This window comes from Ixodes scapularis, unplaced genomic scaffold (genome assembly GCF_016920785.2).
Source record: "Ixodes scapularis isolate PalLabHiFi unplaced genomic scaffold, ASM1692078v2 PGA_scaffold7__128_contigs__length_106722199, whole genome shotgun sequence".
Taxonomy (NCBI): domain Eukaryota; kingdom Metazoa; phylum Arthropoda; class Arachnida; order Ixodida; family Ixodidae; genus Ixodes; species Ixodes scapularis.
The window spans coordinates 50,964,095-50,983,144 of NW_024609882.1; positions in this window are offsets into that span (position 1 = coordinate 50,964,095).

Here is a 19,050-nt window from a genome sequence, read left to right on the forward strand (position 1 = left end):
CGTTTTTGCCTGCATGTCCTAGTTTTTATTTTAAAAATGGACAAAGATTGAGGTTTTTGGCCCTTAAATCCTTCGCCAACTTCCAAGTCACGTGCGCTGTGACGTGAATGGGGGTCGCGTGGGGTTCCGGTGAAGCTCTCTGTCTCTCTAGAGCCACCAATGAGCAGCGAGAACTGATCCGCTCACGACCGCGTGACCACGTGCTGGCGCAGCGTGAACCTTACGGTGAAAGGAGGGATGTCTCATCCTGATCCGGCCATCCCCGTCCGGTTCTGTCCCCGTCCCCCTCCGGCTTTTGGCGGCTGTTTGCGGTAGCAGATAGAGCTGACAGATTTGTGGACCTAGGATAGATGGCGCCACTACAACTCCGTAAAATAAAAGTTTTGTCGATGATACCAGGTTTTTGACGCATTTATATATATGTTGGAACGACAAGATTTATAGAAAAGTTACCTTTTATCGAGCAGGTATTCGCACAACTTGATATCTTTCTACAAGACCCCCATTGACGTCATGCCGCTTGGTTGTCATGGCCGCCGCTCGCGACTGCACGTCGGGGAATATTATAATTTTCGCCTCGCGGTTACGCGGCGGAATCGGAACATTTTGAAGGAAGGGGGTGTGTTTTTTGTCCTTCGTGATATGATAAACGATGTCAAAAGTAGAAGATGCCAATTCTTTCAAGAGTAAAATCGTTTCACACATGCAGCGGCAAGCTCCAAGGATAGCGCTGACCTCGCTCTAAGCGCGTGCTGACGGGAGCATTCACCAGCTTCGTATCGCACCGTCAAAACTGCTTCTCATGGCAGACGATAAGTAGATGACGGCACATGAACAGCGCTACAAAAACAATTTTTCTAAAAAAAAAAAAAACGATTTTTCTAAAACAGCGCTACATCGGCGCTGCGCTGCATATCAGCGGCATCTTTGCTCGCTCGACGCGTGCGGCGCGAGGAAGCTCGCCGCTGGTAGCAGCTTAAGCGCGCTTTGGCTGAGCGCGCGCTTTAGCTGCTACATGCATGTAAAGCTACTGTAATACTGCCCAGATGGTGTCCTAAGTAAAAAAAAAAATTGTTTATTCGATAATGTCGACGATATATTGAGAGCTCTTGATACCAGTGTTGTTGCCAGGAACTTTTGCGGGGGTGAAGGGAGAGGGGGGCTGAGCCTTGACGTAACTGGGATGTGTATGACTTGAGGTGCGGGTTAGGCGGGAGGTCGAATTTAGTATGTATATAACAGGGTCGGCCGAATTTGGGGAGAGGGGGTGGAGGGCCAAGCCCCCTGATACGCCCCTCCCTAGGCCATGTCATTAGTTGATACCATATGGGGGAGCATCCAACATTCACAGCCAACCATAAGCATCTGTATAGCCACTGAGCTCGTATCAAAATAAAAGATTGTTGCAGGCATAATTGAAGTTACGTAGTTGTTCTTTCTTTAGTACATATGATCGCTTTTCCTTCCCACATCTCCTCTGCTTCCGCTTGTCGTTTATGCTTGATGGTGATAAGTCAACACAGCGTACTTGCTCTTCATCACAGGCAATTGTAAAAAATCCAGTTCACACTACACTTTAATTTCAATGACCTTTGGAACTATAATCATCTGAACTGATTTAATAACCATTACATTAAACATACATGCGCTGAAAGTAGGACCATGATCTATTTTATAATTATAATTTTTCTTGGTCACGAAGATGACAACCATCTTGAGGAATGTACTGGCTACATTTCTCGCCTATAGTGGGTAAAAACGTTACCATACTCTGGCAGACTAGACTCGTGTCGTCTAAACAACTAACGACCTATTTTAGTACCCGCACGTTCGTACAGTTATCTGCAAAGCATTGAACAGTTTTTTTTAGGACTGACCGATGGCTGGCATGCAACTTCAGAAGCTTGGCGTGAAAAGGCAATATATCTAATCGATACAATGAAATGCGATAAAAAAAAGCATTCGGACTTTATTGCGTGAATGACGGTAGCTGCAAACCGCAACAAATGTTCAACTGCAGACATAAATACTAAGCGTGCACTATCTTTGAAGCGGTATAAACAGAGAAATTTTAACGTCAACCTACCCCATGATGTTAATAGCAAGGTGGTATTTGCGGCAAAATGTAGAAGGCCTTCAAAACTATGATGGTCTCCTTTAGACCAATGATGGTCACAAAGGTTTAGTTAGAACATTGGTTCAGTCAACGCACCCCACGACGTCGGTGTGCTTGCCGTGGTGGCGACGAAAGCCTTCTTTCGCACATGCTTCGGCTGCCTCGCCGTCCGGAGTTTAGTTGACCCAGCCGTATCTTTCCAGCCGGCTGACCACGGCACTTGCGACGGCCGCCACGGCTCTGGTGACCATGAACTGGGCATCAGCGATGTGATCATCGGTGGCGACCATGCCCTTATTAGCTTCAGATTGCAAAACATCTTAGCGCTATTCGATTTGTAGCTGCTGTTCGGCGGTCATCATGGCCGCCACCTCTCGTCGTGCAGCTGTTCGCACTGCCGTCGCACTGTGCTTTTCGACAAGCGGTATTGTCCTCAGACCCAGTCGTCGTGTATTGCAAAGGCGTCCGCGTGTTCGCAGAAAACCCGTCGTCGTACGCCTTGCTCCGGCCATTGTTGCGCGACAAGCATCGCCGCCATATTTTACGCTCCTGAATCCTGCCCAAAGCTTGTTCCACTTCGTGCAATTGTAACAGAAGCTACAGGCACGAGCACATCACTCATAACGATGCTTCCACAAACGTTGGCTCGCACTACGCAAGCGCACCAGCTCGACAGGGACGTTGAATGCCCGGAGCACGTTCTCGTAGCTCCTACACTCGCAAAAAAAATAAGGTGTGTCGGGGAATGCCGCATTTAATCTAGTTACGCGACTTCCTTTATGTGCTACGAAGGTCACACTGGCCATACGTATGTTTGTCGTCACGATCCGAACTCGGAAAACGACAGTTACGGTAAACGGTTGCTTTCGTGTTTCGCGGACGTTCCCACGACAACCGCGTGAAATTATCACGCGCGCTGTGGTCAATGGGAGCGCGCGGTACACAGGAGGGAGGAGTTTTCTCGTTTGCGTTTTTGACCAGGATAGCACCCCCGGTGAGGTTCAGTTGGATTTACGTCAAGGCGTCCAGCTTGGCTTCATAGTCCATGAGTCTGCGCAAGGCGTCTTTTCTGTTTCGCGGTTTTGGTATGCGGATCCGGTCATCCAAGGAGTAGGCTTGCCTGCGCCGAAACATGATCCTGGTTTCATTGTATTAACGGCAGCTCTACAGGAGGTGCTGCATGTGTGTCTTGGGTGGCTTGATGGCGGTGCCTTGCTGGCGGAGCTCACAGGAAGGTCAAGTTCTTAATGCTCTTAACCTTCTTGCCTGAGCTGGAAGCTTGTTTGCATTCTTGCACTGTGCCTAACAAGTCGGTGAAGATTCTGAGCTGCTTGGATCTGACTCTTTGTCGCTGTTGCAGGAGGTAAGCTAGGGCCAGGCGAGTAGGCTAAAACTCTTTAAAAAAAGTTAAATAAGAAACAGTTGGAAGGGCCTAAATGAGACAAATTGTTTTTGTAAATTTTTTCACACACACAAAAAAGAAGTTGTGTAATATTTACGCCGTTAGTTGCAATTTCGGTGGGGGTACATTTGTCCTAGACCACACCCGGTGCTTCGCAAACTAAGCCTCTTTTCTAAGCTCTCATTGGTTGTGGAGATGATTGACGTGCGGAATGTTTGTTGTAAAATATTTTCTCCGTGCGGCAATCGGATATATATATTGACAATATTTTCTTGTTTGAGAAACAAATATTCTAGATAGAGTGAAAATTGCTTTCAAAAATATACTGTGATTGCCTTTCCCCTTCTGCTCCAAATGATAACATACATGGCTGCCTGCGTTTGCTGGGTGATCAAAGAGTGTAGCTCGTTGACTCGTTTAATTTTGCGAGTGGGAGTTGTTCTGCGTTCATCAAGGTGTTTAGATGAAGATCTCTTCAACTGCCCTAGTTTGCAGCAAGCAACTGTCGCAAGTACTCACCTTCGGAAGCTCTGTGCGGGTGCTTGTGTACGAAGCGGGACCCGCCTAAGCCTTGTGTCTCACGTCAAATATGTTGCTTGGTCTAGCTTTATTTGTTTCTTTGCGTGTGTTGGCGCTGAATGCAGATGATGGTTCCTGTAAAAACGACCCGGCTGTTTTGTAAATTGTACAACCGCTTTGATTGGAACCATGGTTTGTCACCCAAAAGTCACCTACACCTATAAGTATTTGCGAGCCATTTGGCTGAAGGCACTGGGACGTTCGGCGGGCATCAGATGTGTCTGTGTTCCCGTCATTTAGCTTCGAAAATCGAGTTCCCAAGTTTTCAGTGCACCTGGGTCACCAAAGCGAATGTTTTTACGGCGCATTTTATTTGTGCGTCATGATGCTCACTCACCTTGCTCGTAGATGCCATGTGAAAAAAGTCGTATTTTTCGACATCAATATGCGAAAAAACGAAAGCGATTGCTGTAGCTTGGTCGTGCCATGCGGGTGGAATGGTGCCGTCAAGTACCTGAGAACAGAACTGCGACGTGGTTATTTCTCATAGCTGTCGTAGTTGTCGTCGTGGATGCTACTGATGGCGTCATCGGTGCTCGATGTTCCGTGAAGTAAGTGGTTAAGCGCAGTGGAGGTTTTTAAAACCCTCAAACACTACCCGTAGGAACTGGATACAGATAAAGTGGGAGTTCGCATAACTTAGTAATGTTTGAAAACAAGTCTTTCAAGCAGACGACACGGAAGAATCCTTTCGTCGCGCCAGGGAAGTCGGGAAAACCTGATTTCTTGGGCCTCGCGCTAAAAGCGAAAAGAAGGGTTTTCTGTAACGGCAACGACACGGGAAGAGATAGAATTCTCTGCAAAGTATCGCCCGTAATGCTATCGCTTTAAAAATAACAAGGGCAGTAAAGCTGAAAGGACTGCATATTCATTTTGTTGACTTTTTTAGTTCTTGGTCGCATATTATCGCACATTGATAGACGCTGACAGCCGCCAGTATTGACCGTGGCTTCTGCATGATGAACGCTAGAACGTCGCTTTCATGGTGTCGTCTACAGAATGTTTTAAACGGGGGCGAAAAAGCAGTCAAACGTAGGAGAAAACGGACGCCGTCACGCAGCTTTCGTGTCCGCTTCTCACGTGCATTGCAGACGACGACAGACGCTGGTGAAATGGCAGACGATGTCGGAGGCTGCCGCTCGTCTGCTCGCACGACTGGCAGGCGGTGTTAGACGCCAGACTGGACTCACCGGATGTCACGAAATGGAGACATTAGGCTTGTTGGCGTGTTTATTTTTCGTGAAAAAATGAGAAAAAAAAATACGTTTCCCATGTATGTCCTTTAAACAAAACAGACGGTAGTCTAAATAGACATTACCCTGAAAAACCATGCATATTGTGCTACTTTTTTTGGTATGTCTTCAATCTAAACAAACTTGAATGTAAGCATTCACTCCGCTACTTATTAATATTTGTCTTAATTTACTTGCCAAAAACAAACGTGCAGCTGGGCATATTGACTCGAGTATTACGTGCAACCAAGATTTTGACTGCATTTAAAACAAATCCTCAGGTGGCTTTCGCTGCGGCGTGCCGGATCCCTTCGTTGCTTTGACCCGTGAAAGCACCAAATTGTTTTGATTATAGTAAGTCAACAGCCGCACAATACATCAATCTCTAAGCATTGCAATTGCACAAAGAGAAAAACAAAAAGGTGATTTCTCATGGTCGGGCTCTTCGCGACGAAGTAGCGAAGTCCTGAAGGTCCTAAATAAGGCGACTAAGTATCGAATATGTACGTAATCATTTTTATATTTTTAAACTTACAAATTCGTCTTACGGTAAGTACTATAAAGGAAGCGAGAGCACGATGTGAATAAGCCTTATATTAATAGAAATATGTGGCCAAATACAAAAAATACGAAATTAATTTTGGCACGTAAAATGCATGTAACTTTTCTGCGGCAATATTGAACTGATGAATACTTGAGTTTTACCCACAAATGGCTGAGGCAGGGCTGCCAACACGCGAAGTGAAAATTTCCCTTGCGGACGCCTGAAATTTCCCTATTTCTGATGAAATTTGCCTTGCTTGTTTAAATAAGTATGTAATACTAATTATTCGTTGTTTTCTGCATCACTTCCAATTTCGCGATGAGGGAGGTATAATGTAACATTTACGCCTCGTCTACGTTTCGCCCAAACTAGTTTGTCGGGCCAAAAAGAATGGTCAAAGCAAATTTGGCGAGGGGGAGTGTTACCGGGAGATTTAAACTGACGAAGGAAGCCCTACTTTCGCCTTAGGTGTTTGCATATCATTGGAACATGGTACTGCTCTAATAACTTATTTAGCGCGTTTTATTACGGTCAGTCTAAAAGAAAAGGTGTAGCACAAGCTAGAGTTCTCAAACTCCAACACATGGAACACGACACACAGTATGCACCATTTTGTGCACGGCACTTCACGAAATATTATTAGCCACGGTAAATCTGCATCTTGGACAGGGTGTCTGTATCTCCAGACATCGCAGCATATTTTTGTCGTACTCAAGCTTTCTTTTCCGAGGAGACACAGTGGCGCTCTCAGAAGCTTCGAGGTGGCACTTCGCTTCCTCCAGTTTTCACGGCGGAGATGAAAGCTGAATTTTGCCAAAAAAAAAAAAAAAAGTTGTGCCAAATGGTGGCACAACAAACCACCAGACGGGTGGAGAGAATAACTCAAATGTAGCTAAGGTCAATGAAATTCGGTGTTATCTCGAAATCAAAATTATAATTTACCTATAAATTTCCAGATATATACGCTGCCCAAATTTTCGCTGAAAGTAGCAAGATATCCCTTTTTTCCCACATAGGCCTGAATATCACCTTAATTCGGAGAATATCCCTGAGGTTCATAGCCCTGGGCTGAGGGCACAGAAAGACGCTTTAAAACAAAACTTTGTTGACGTATAATTTTAAAAAAAGTATTTTAAAAACCGCGGAGAGCTCTCATATTTTGTTATGTTCCTCGTTATCTTTTTTTTCACTTTGAACCCAAACTACGTAGAGTATGTATTAGCAAATACTTTACTAATTTTTTTTTTTTAAGCCAATGGTTTTTGCGCGGAAAGGTTTTCCTTAGTTCGAATGGCTCGATGTACCGTAGAGCAGACTTGTGCCCGTTACTTGTCAAAAGTAATTGATTACAATTACAATTACTTGGCCATCTAAGTAACGGATTACCATTACAAATTACTGGCTTTAAAATGTAATCGATTAATTACTTCGTTACTTTACCCGATTACTTTTCAGTTACTTTAAAACCTGCATGCAAAAACGCGATTTTTCACTTAGTATCCCTGTATGCGGTAATAAGGTAATTTATTAGCTATATGTAGACAAATATTACTAGCAGCAAATAATCTACAAAGTCGTTTCAGTTTTGTGTTTAGTATTTATTGCACATCAAGAGCAGTTGGCGTTGGAAGGTGAGGTCGTTCATCTTTCCTCTCTTTCGGGAGAAAGAGAGGAATAATGAACGGCCCTGAACAACCTGATTGGTCTGCACGAGCGCGCGTGCTTGGCAGTGACACTGAAAGCCCGGAGATCGCTTTTACAGCTTCCGCCACGCTCACACTTAAAGTGGACACCAAGTATGGTACGTTTTAGAAGATCACATATTTTACCGAATCGCACACCCATATCGCTCAAGTCACAATGGTATGCTTGGAAGCAACATTATGAGTTGCCGATAAGCGAAAATAAAATTTGCGTAAACTCCATCAGCAACTCGCCGAGGCTCCCCTGACCTCAAATAAATATCAATATATTTATAAACTGTTCGAAACGTACTTTACGCCATACGTCAGCGGATACACTCGGGCTGAAAAACATAACCAAAGGCAATGTTGCGAGTGTAAATTTGGGATGCAAACGGCACATTATGAACTACACAAAAATCTTATTTTCTAAATCACTGGCTTCCACAAAAAAAAAAAAAAAAAAATAATAATAATAAAAAGCGCTTACCTTTGAGTGTTACAGTCGGTTCGAATTCGTGCACTTCGCAGATGAAAGAAACTTTCTTTCGGGGAGGCACTGTAGGCACTGAAACTCTAAATTCGCAGTTCCCTTGGTGCCTTTCAGTTTAAACATTGGATCAAAGAGGGCCATGGCGACAGTGCAAGAGATATGCTGAATGCTCACTGCTAGGTTGTCTCGCGTATTTTGTAGCCGTGGATCAGCGAGCTAGAGGCGGGACCTCAGCAGAAAATATTTAACAGCAGAAAAAAACAGTTCATATAGATAAAACATTCCTACATAAGTAGCAAGAGAAAAAGAGAGTTCAGAGAAAGACAGGATTTGACAAGGGCTACACCCTACTAAGACGACGAAAACGCGAGGTTCTTGCAAAAAAAAAAAAAAACTAAGGAAGAGAAACAGAAAAAATTCGCAGAAAACTCATCAGCGGATGTGGTGACTATTGTGAGTATCGTTCCCCAAGACGACACTAGGTTCGCTTGTAGGCCGAGCTAGGGCTCTGGTGTTTGTCTCTACTTGACAAGAAAGCTGGGAACCTCGCGTCGCCATCACGGGAAGAAAACGACATGCTTTCTTTGCCGTGTAACATAAAATATCAGAAAATTGTCACCTAAAAACGTCAGAAGGCTCTGGAGTTCTAAAATCGTTCTTGAAACTGGACGGCATCTAGCCTTTTGTCCCGTAAAGCCCCGTACTTGGAACTCACGGCGACTTCGACTCCTCCCCCGCACAAGACGCAAAGAAGCAAAAATATGAGAGGAGACCGACTCCCCACCGTCCCCCGTGCACACAAAGTTGTAGTGGCTACTGTTTTTATTTCAACGAAAAGAGGCGAAAGAAAGCTATTAGTTCAACTTCGAGCTTATTCACAGGGTGTTGCTTATGTCTTTATTCACGTCCTTCCGCTTCTGCAATCGGAGCGCGGGCAGGGACTGGATCGCACAAACTTCCCGATAATGATCTTAGCAAAAAGAAATAGCAGACGCAGCAGACCCTTCAAACAATTCCAGTTTGGGAGATCCGTGTCATGTGACATTTTTATGGGCCATTACTCTTGTATTCTTCTTTCGCCCCACTCCGAATCAAGTGCCCAAGGGTCAGAAAAGGCTTCTCTTTTTGAGAAAAAGCGACCGAAACGCGGCGTTTTGGCATCGTGTAAGCGACCCTTCGGTTGTCTTAAGAAACCTCTCTAGCTGAGGGAAAACTCCCGTTTTCTTTCCTTGTCTACTTTTGTCGGGGCCCTCCTCTTGTTATCGTGCTAAGGGGATAGCAGAGTCACCTCCCCCCTCTGTTTCCCACTTTCCACCTTCTTTCTTTCTTTACCGAGATCCGGTCACACGCTTTTGGGTTCAGTTCTATGTGCCCCCCCTCCCTCCTCCTCCTCTTTCCGCCCCAACTCGGTGGCGCTACTCAAAAATCATATTGTTACAATTATGCTTTATATTAAAAAAAATCGAAATAACAAAAAAGAATGTAACGAGTAACTTGTGGTAATCCGTTACTAAAAAAGTAATGGAATTACGCTAGAAATTACATTTCTAGAAAAGTAACGGATTAATTACAAAATTACTCAAAAAGTAATTAATTACAAGTAATCCTGTTACTTGTAACGGATTGCTTCCAAGTCTGCCGTAGAGTTGATGATTTTCCCTTTCAATTAAGAGGGGTGGTTGACGCAATCTACGGTCGTGGGCCTTTCGGGCACTACTCGGGACAGCCTTCGTGGCTTTCTCGGCAAACCCGGTGTCTTGATGCACCGGCGACAGCGTTCTAATTCGGCACCGCACGACTGCTCAACAGCGACTGCGCGACAACGATGTGCAGGCATTTTACCGAAAGTGAGACGCCATCACCTTTAGGCGAGGATCTGGATCTGCGGGTGCGCTAAGAAAAATGAGCGGAGTGGGATGCATTTTCCCTTGTAAATTATTTGAAATCACTAAGGTGCAAAGGGCATAAACTTAATAATGGGAGGGGGGGAGGGGGGTCAGATAAGCCTCCGAAATCGGAGGAAAACAAGAAATGACGTAAGCAGCCGAATGCATGTTCGGCCATTTTGCACGCATAGTAATCTATATAGAGTGCGATCAAGTGCAGTGAGGATCCAAAAGAAAGAAGTGTACAGGACATTGCTTTCGAAGTTTTGTGAAGAACCCTACCCTGGTATTTGCGCTTTCTCTAGTGCTCAGCCCCGCTTAGGCAAAAAGGGGCGCTTTAATAGTACTGTTTAATAAGATCAAAGTCAAGGGCGCAGTCCCTCTTGTTTAAAGAGTTTAGAGTCTGTGTCTATATTTATAATAAAAAGTCTGAGGCATTTTTAAACGGCTGCCGTGGCGTCTTCATTTTACTTTACGCGGCTCGATAAAAGGTCCTTGCGTTGTTTATACATTTATTTGCGTTTGTTTTTATCTTTTCTCCCGTCCACTTTACTCAATTTCTAGGAGTATAGTGTTATGAAATGTAAATTTTATTACAGCATTTACTTTTCTGAAAACGGCTATTTTGTGACTGAATTTGTAAACGACATAGAGCGAGGTTGTCCCCCTTGCAGTAGTTTTATTGACTTCATTTTAAAGTGATACTCCAGCAATTTTTTTATGATCGCTGATTTTACTCAAAATTGACTCAAAACATCGACAAAGACGGCTAACCCTTAAGTATTGTGTGACAAAAAAAATCGCAAAGTCATTAAATATTTGGACTTCGTCCTCATTATTGTTTTCAAACCGAGAGTCCCTACTTTCAACACTGAATTGTGGCGACAGAAATGATACAATGTGGGTAGAAAACCACTAATTCTTACACGTTTGATAGTGTGAAAAGAATGATTGAAAACTCATTCATGAAAGAACGCGAAAAAAAAATAAACGCTCGACCTACTTTGCTTAAGACTACCCCTTACAAAAAATTTATATCTGGCCAGATCTGAAGTTTTCAGATATGGCCATATCAAAAATTGGCCACACATAACCTGATATAGTATATCTGCCAGATATAGCCGCATAATGCCAGATATAGCCTGATACTCCTGGTTATGTATGGAAATCCCAGATCTGGCTAAGTAAGGAAATTCCAGATCTGGCCAGGCATTTCAAAAGGACACAAGCCTGAAATCAGCACTTTATATCTTTTTGTTGTCTATGATCCTTCCAAGTGCCCCGGCCCGCACTCGAGGAGTTATGGAAACGGCGATCCTTCAGCTCCCTAGTGATCGCTAGTTTTGACCAATTCCATGGTTACACAGTTTCGAGTGTAATTCGTAGTCACCCTGAACAAGCGTTCCATAGGGCTCAAGTACCTGTCATATCACTTTTAAATTTCCTCATCAATGGCAGCGTTTATGATACTGTGCATTCTGTCCAACGTTCAGCCAGGCGGAGCCGCCGAAATCTCTTACCATATGATCATTCTCGTGATTATCGTTTTAGCAGAAATTACTTAAAAGCCGAGAAATCACAACAAACAAAACCGGGATTTAGCTCGGATTCAGCGGAGCTGTTTATGACATTTTTAGCGTTTCTAACTTAATATCAGCATCTTTGAAGCTGTACGAGAATGATAATAATGTAAGAGATATGTCTGCGGCTCATCCAGGTTGAAGGTTGGACGGAATGCACTGTACTGACATTGGCGGGACATTTTAAAAGTGGTATGGCAGGTACTTGGATTCTGTACGGCACATGTTCAGGGTGACTCTGAATTACACTAAAATCTGTGTAACCATAGAATTGCTCGAAATTTTCGATCACTAGACAGCTGAAGAAACACCGTTCCCATGATTCCTCGAGTATGGGCCGAGGCGCTTGGGGATATAGCAAATTGTCTATTCGGGCGTAATGTTAACACCTTGAAATAATTAAGCTACATTGAAATCCTAATGAAAACTAGCACAAATAATCTCAAACTTAACCTTGTCAAAGCTGAAGTTTGGGATTACTTGTGCTAATATTCAGCTCGAGAACAATGAGTCATTCAGAGTTTGCTAACAAAGAAAATTTTTTTTACTTTTTTAACTTTTCAATATATTGAAAACCGGCCGCCAGATAAGTCTGTATATACTCCAGATAAGTCTGTATATACGCCATATCAGGCTGTATATATGCCAGATAAGTCTGTATATACGCCAGATAAGTCTGTATATACGCCATATCAGGCTGTATATACGCCAGATAAGTCTGTATATACGCCAGGTAAGGCTGTATATAGGCCGTATATAATCATATAATGTTTGATATGGCCAGATATGGCCCAGATATAAGATGTTCATAAGGGACGTGAGCGATTTGAAAGTTTTTACCAATTGTGACGCAACACCACAGGCGAGCTCGCGGCAATTGGAATGTTGGTTTTGGCATCATTTCCATTTACTTTTTTCTCAATAGCTATTTCAAATGTCGGGGTCAATAATTAGCATAGTGTGAAGACGAAAATCCTGGAATTCAAATTTGTTTTTTTTGTAGTTGAAAAAACGTCAGGAGTACCCCTTTAAAAACTGGGATATATAAAATTCAGAAAACGTAAAAATCATTCAAGATTTGTCGCTTTGCCTATATAATGTGATTGTGCAGATAAAACTATAACAAAATAGTAGCAATGTGTAGCATTCCTTCAAATATGATTACCTACTTATAGGCTCATTTGAAAGGTTTGAATTTTATTTATAGCGGAATATATGTTTACAAGGAATATATGTATATGGATATACATGCGTGATGGGACGTACTTGTATTAAAGACACGTGCAGTCGTGCACGTGTCTTTTGTGTGAGACCTTTAAATGTGATGCCTGCTGATGACCAGGGGTTGTGCTCGTGAAGTGTGAAGAGAAGAAGGAAGACTGTCAAATGAAATCATTGTTGTGCTGGTTCTGAGACGGTGTTATTCTTGTCCTTTTCAGCTCCTTGTCCCTGGGTTTTTCTATTATGGTACTTGTATTTTGTCATAAATTACAAAACTTCAACATCATTTAAACCTCTTAATGTCGGTTGGTTTTATTTCGTAAAGTTTAGTTCCATAAAGATTTATAATAAATATAAGTTTACATTTTGGGCACAACGTGATATTAAAACGCTGGCACTATTTGGTGACATTTCTCAGTTGTTTACCTAACTGCGTAATGTAATACAGCAACGTTGTTTTAGGTCGAGCTTATTATTTACTCGAGCACAATGTAAAAAAACATAAAACAATATACACTAGCGAGACGTCTTTAAATGTTTTAAGATATTGAAAGTACCTTTTCAAAATGAGTGTACTTTTTCTACTATATGTATATATATAAGTTCTTTAAGATTCTCAGAAAATGTTGGCTTACAAATTTTCATTCACGATTTGAAAAAAATTGCCTGCATAACCTGGTCGAATGTATTTCTTCAAGCCCAAAATATTCCTGTGGTATCTATATTACACTAAAGCGAGCTCATGTGCCAAAGTAAATTTTAAAACTACTAACACGAGGTAATTATAAATTCTGGCAACTACTGGTAAATTTTTGAAGCAAGTGAACTAAGCCATTAATTGTAAAATGTAGCCGGCGACTTCTTGACTGATGTAGTTCCTCCTTGATATAAACTGAGGGGCCACGCGCAATAGTGGTACAAGTCGACTTGTACCACTTTATGTTTTTTTACTTAGGTGTAGAAGTCTTCCGAGTTAATTTTAATCTAATTTTTGTTAATTGAGAAGGCTAATTCGCCTCAAGAACTGAAAGTAAGCCACCACGTGTCGATAAAAGTAACTTTCTTCTTTTGCCGTTAGATTGCGCCATCTCCAAAAGATTTCCCGGAAACGCGTTTTTAGCAGACGTTCGAACGTACCTTTCGCAGTCGTTGCACACCACCTTAGCAGACGTTCGTGCGAGGCTTTGAAAAACGATTAAATGCGGCGTTTGCACATGCTCAGGCTGAAGCAGACGTGTAAACGAGGCTTGCGTTTATCTGCAACTTTAGAAGACGTTGAAATGCGGCGTTGGCGTCTAAACGCGGCTTACGTGTGCGTTCAACTTTAGCAGACGTTTGAATGTGGTGTTAGGAGATGCTCACGCAGAAGCGGACGTAAAACGCGGCGTACATTTCCGTGCAACTTTAGTAGAGTGTGAAATGCGGCGGCGTGATCGAACGCGGTCAACATTTACACTCAACTTTATCTTTAAGCAGCGATTTCAGAAACATTTCAATGAAACTTAGCCGACGTTCAAGCACAAAGAAGAGATTTACGCGAAACCTTCCCAGACGTTCGTTTCCCGACGGTGTTGAACATCCGACCCTTTGTTGGTTTTCGCTAAATTAACAATGCAGTTGGACAGCGACGAGTACGTCGACAGCGATAACCCAGAATGATCACAACCAGACGAAAGGGGTCGCAAGCGCCGTCGAAGAAGCGGCAAGTGGAAACGAAACGTGAGCAAAAAGAAGCGAAATCGAGTAAGCTATGTCTACTATTCGAGTATACTGCAGTTGCACGAGTAACATATCTGTCTCTTTATTTTTAGGGGGACGAGTACACGAGCGCCGCAGAAAGGTCTGTCCAAATAAAAAAAAGATATTTAAGACGACGACATCGTGCTGTAAAAAAGAGTGTCATCAGAAAGTGTCCCGCAGAATGCAGAAAAAAAAAGTTCAATACATTTCGGAATCTCGGCGATTTCCACAAGCTAAACATCCACCTTGAGGGTAGAATGAAAAGTTATGTTCCTGCAATTAGAATAACGAATTCTGTTCAAACGAAGACGTGCACTTGGACTTATAAAGTCTGATCTGGCAAACCTAAGTGGGAACGTGTGTGCAAGCAATTCTTCCTTAAGCTTTACAAGATCACAAACGGAAGGCCGCAGAGAGTACAAGAGAACCTGCTGCAAGGTCGAGAGCTCAACGACGGCCGGGGAAAACATGCCACGCGGTTGATCAAGTTGACCGAGGACGTGAAAGACCTCATCTTGACTTTTTGCAAAAACCTTCAACACAAACGATCGCACAAGAGTTGTCGTGACTCCGACTTGTTCTACTTCAAAAACAGCGACCTCAATCTGGCGGTACTGTATTCTCTTTTCGATGATTATTTCCAGAGCGTCACGGGCAAAGAACTCTCTCTCGCACGCTCTAGCTTCTGTGACTAATTTAATCAAACGGCTCCCTTCACCCTTCGACCATTTCGCAGTGACGTATGCGACTTCTGCTTCGAACAACAAATTCAGGGTGGTGACGGCTCAGTGGAATGCAAGTTGCATCTGAGGGAGGCATATAAACACAAAGAACTCAAGCAAAGCCTTATCGATGGCGATACTGCACTTATTCTTGAATTTGACTACCAGCCAAAATCTACCGCTCCCAGAACTACCAGCCGCGGATCAGTTTTGCTGCCGCCTAGATGGTTGTATCTTTGCAACGCTCGTGTGCATAGAATAGACTTCTCCTACATGTTCTTTGATATGAAAGGAGTGGCAAAGAAAGGAGTCAACAGCGTGTGTGTTTTTTTGAAGCATGCAATTGATCGATGTTTGGGCAATGAGAGGCACAAGTAAATAGTCCTGCATTCTAACGCTTGCGGTGGACAAAATCAAAACTACACAGTATTTTTCTTTTCATTTTGTGCCATCTTGGCAGCATCTGTGCACGTCATTGTCATTCAGGTGCTCCCCGTTCGCGGGCATTCATTTTCAACTTCTGACCGAAACTCTGGCTCGTATGCGAAAGTTTTCAAGCGAATGGAAGCTGTAGAGAGCCCAGAGAACTGCGTGTCCGCAATTCAAATGTCAAGAGAACCACCATTCAAAATGGTTAACGCAGGGAAGAAACCCATCATTATTGAGAAGAATGTCCATCGATCGCTATCGAGAAATGAAAATTTCGGAAGTTTGCATGATTGAGTACCAACAAAGTTACGCAAAACTTCACCGGAACTATTCGTTGATTTCAGCCTTCGCTCATTCTGCTTATTGTAGAACGACGTTGAGTGAGCTGTTTGCTGAAGAAGGAAGTCTTCCCCTCTCTCCCCGAAAATCGGAGTGTCATCGGCCAAAGCGAAGGATGGGAGGAAGCTGCTTCGTTATGTCTCTGCTGGAAAGCGGCCAGAATTGGAAGAGTACCTCCAGCATATCAACGGCGTCACTGACAACGAAAATGATTTTGACGTAGACTAAACAGGAGATAAAGACTCTCGCGAAGTCTGAGTAAAGGAAATCCTACCGTGTGCATATAACGCAATAAAAAAGTATTATGTTACAAAATCAGTGGTGACAGGCAATAATGGTACAAGTTTGCTTTGTACGTTCACCTTTATATAACCAAATTTTTCGCATTCTTCTGCACATTCAAAGTTTGCAGCAAATATCATGGTAAATCAGAAAAGGTGCGAAAAAAGAATGAGTGACATTGAGCACATATTCTTATTTTTCCAGCCAGAGAGAAACCTTTATTTTCAATTTTATCAGATCAATATTTTTGAACTTGTACCACTGTTGTACGTAGCCCCTCAGTTGTATTGCGTAAATAAAAATAACTTTATTTTCATATATTACCGAGTGACTTCGAAAATAAAAGTTGCAGTGTGTAGCTTGCTTAATCCTCGGACCCCTGAAATAGTCAGCTGGCAGGCTGCAGAATGTACACGATGCGGACAATATTGACATAAGTGACGAACTACTAAAAAAAAAAAAAAGAAAACGACTAATATGCATTTTTTTATGGAAAAACAAATTGAAATTGCTTGCAATTACTATGCTACACATAAAAAAAGACACCAAGAACAAATTAGAAAGCACACAGATGTAAACGCAAAACGTCAATGTTTATTGGCAACTCCAGCCAGCAACTCGCCCTCTCGCGGACGGGGGAAGAACCAGTGGACCAGGGAGGGTTGCGAATACGGTGGCAGGGACTGTTCGTTTTTGTGCTGCTGTTCTGGCAAGTGTGTTCGCGCATCATAAAGTTAAAAAAAAAAACGAGTGCTTTAATACAGGAATTTTTGTGGATTGCCTTGAAACAGGATTGCACGAAGGGCCCGGGATGTTTAATTTTATTAGGGGCTTTTAGGTAGATCGCATACGCCGCGGATTTCCGGACCTGCGCTCGCATTCACAATTTTTTTGCTCAACGTGACGGCGAATGCTTGCACGAGGAGTGCAAAGATCTTGCGTACGATCTACTAAAATCCTATTCTATCCAGGGAGCGTAGGAGAGGACCGCTCGCTCAATGGTGCATCAAGCGATAGACACCGGGAATGGCTTCGCATTTTATACGCTGAAAGGCTGTGACAAGGATCATGACAGTTTGTTCCGCACACTTCCAAAAGACCGGCTACGCGTACCTGCTGTCAATTAGTTACAAAAGTAAATAAAGAAATACATGCAGAAGCTTTAAGCGCGTTTGTGCAGCCATCGTGAGGAGTGGTTGAAATAAACAGTTTTGTCGAGGCGGGTCACATCGATGCTAATAACACGTGCACAGATATAGTATGCTGTATATTTGTATATTGCTTTTGATAAAGCAATAAATAAAATTCCTAAACATGCATTTTGTTTATAGCGTTTTCACAGGACAGCAGGCATGTCAACGCTCCTGGCGCGCGCTGGAAATCATTCTTCAAAGGAGCCGCATGTACTCCTGGTCGCAATGCCACACCTGCGGTTTCGCTATGCTAAGACTGTCTATTAGTAACCATGCGGAAGGTTTATCACACGTTGCAATGCACTAAAACCGCGACGGTGTGTAGTAAGCAGTGGGCAGTTGACATCGTGATATCAATACTGCAAAAGCTGCTCTACCGGAGCTTGGCGTTCACCCCGTGTGGCTCAATATTTAAAGCACTTGTGGCCAGGCACAGTGCAAACACCACAATATTTTCACCACTCACACACTTTTTTTGCCACATACAATGACGTGACCGGCGCCAAAACGCGCTCGCAATCCGGAAGCCTCACAAATTCTGTGTTGTTTCCGCAACTTAAAAAAGAAAAAAAAATGCGTGTTTTTTTTTCCGCACGTAAAAATGACCGTTATTTGTGATACCCTCAGGCCCCTGACCGTTTTGCATTTGTAGTCAAGTAAATTAATTTAACCACACGAACCAGCAGTGAGCGAGCAGGCGTATGGACGATCCATCCTCGTTTCTTGCGCCATCTTGTAACTAAAGTCCCTCGATTTGTATGCGCTTTTATCGCTTTTAAACGCTTTTATCAAGGGACTTTACTTGTAACTATACCGCCCCGCCACCTGGAGTGGCGAAAAGCTTCTTAGAGTACGTATTATTGACAAAGGTGCTATCTTACAAACGTGGATGATTAATCAATTTAAGCATTTGCAAGCCATATTCGCTTAGTGACAATTCTTCACTCCTCCGAATGACCTACATAGACATTAAACGTATCTTCAGCGACGTTACGTTTCCCAGAAATTAAGTACTCTTCATGTGTTCCCTCCTAGAACACTACACAGCGGATTCGTATATATGAAAAAAAGAAAACAATATTTATCTGAGTTTTTTTATATAAATATTTTAGCAGTGTGAAAATTATAACCAACATCACAGATGCAACTGAAAACTTGCAGGATAATTTTTGTTCCGCATTCGTAATTCTGGATGAACCCCAAAACAAGGTTGCAGTATGTAAAATGGCAGAGCGATAAAGGACAATAGACGCTTTACAGCAGCTGTGCATGGGCGCCGCCATAACTGACCTTCAGTTTTTGTTCCCTCTTATTCCGTTCGCTTCACTTCATCATTACCACAGTAGGACAGGTTATTGCGATTTTAGATGCTACTGTGTTCTTGTGCCCAGCATAGGCCCTTCTGAAGACCCGTCGAGGCCCGCTTCAGTGGCTCGGCATCTCGGTAAGACAAGAGAAGGGCAGCTATGGCGGCTCAATCTGGCGCGTGTGTAAAGCGTCTATAGAAAAGCAGCTTAGCATTCGCTGCCAAAGAAGAGAACGACGTAAATTTGCGTGCTACATTGCACGAGCTGGCTTCGCAATGAGATAGTTTATATAGATATTTCACG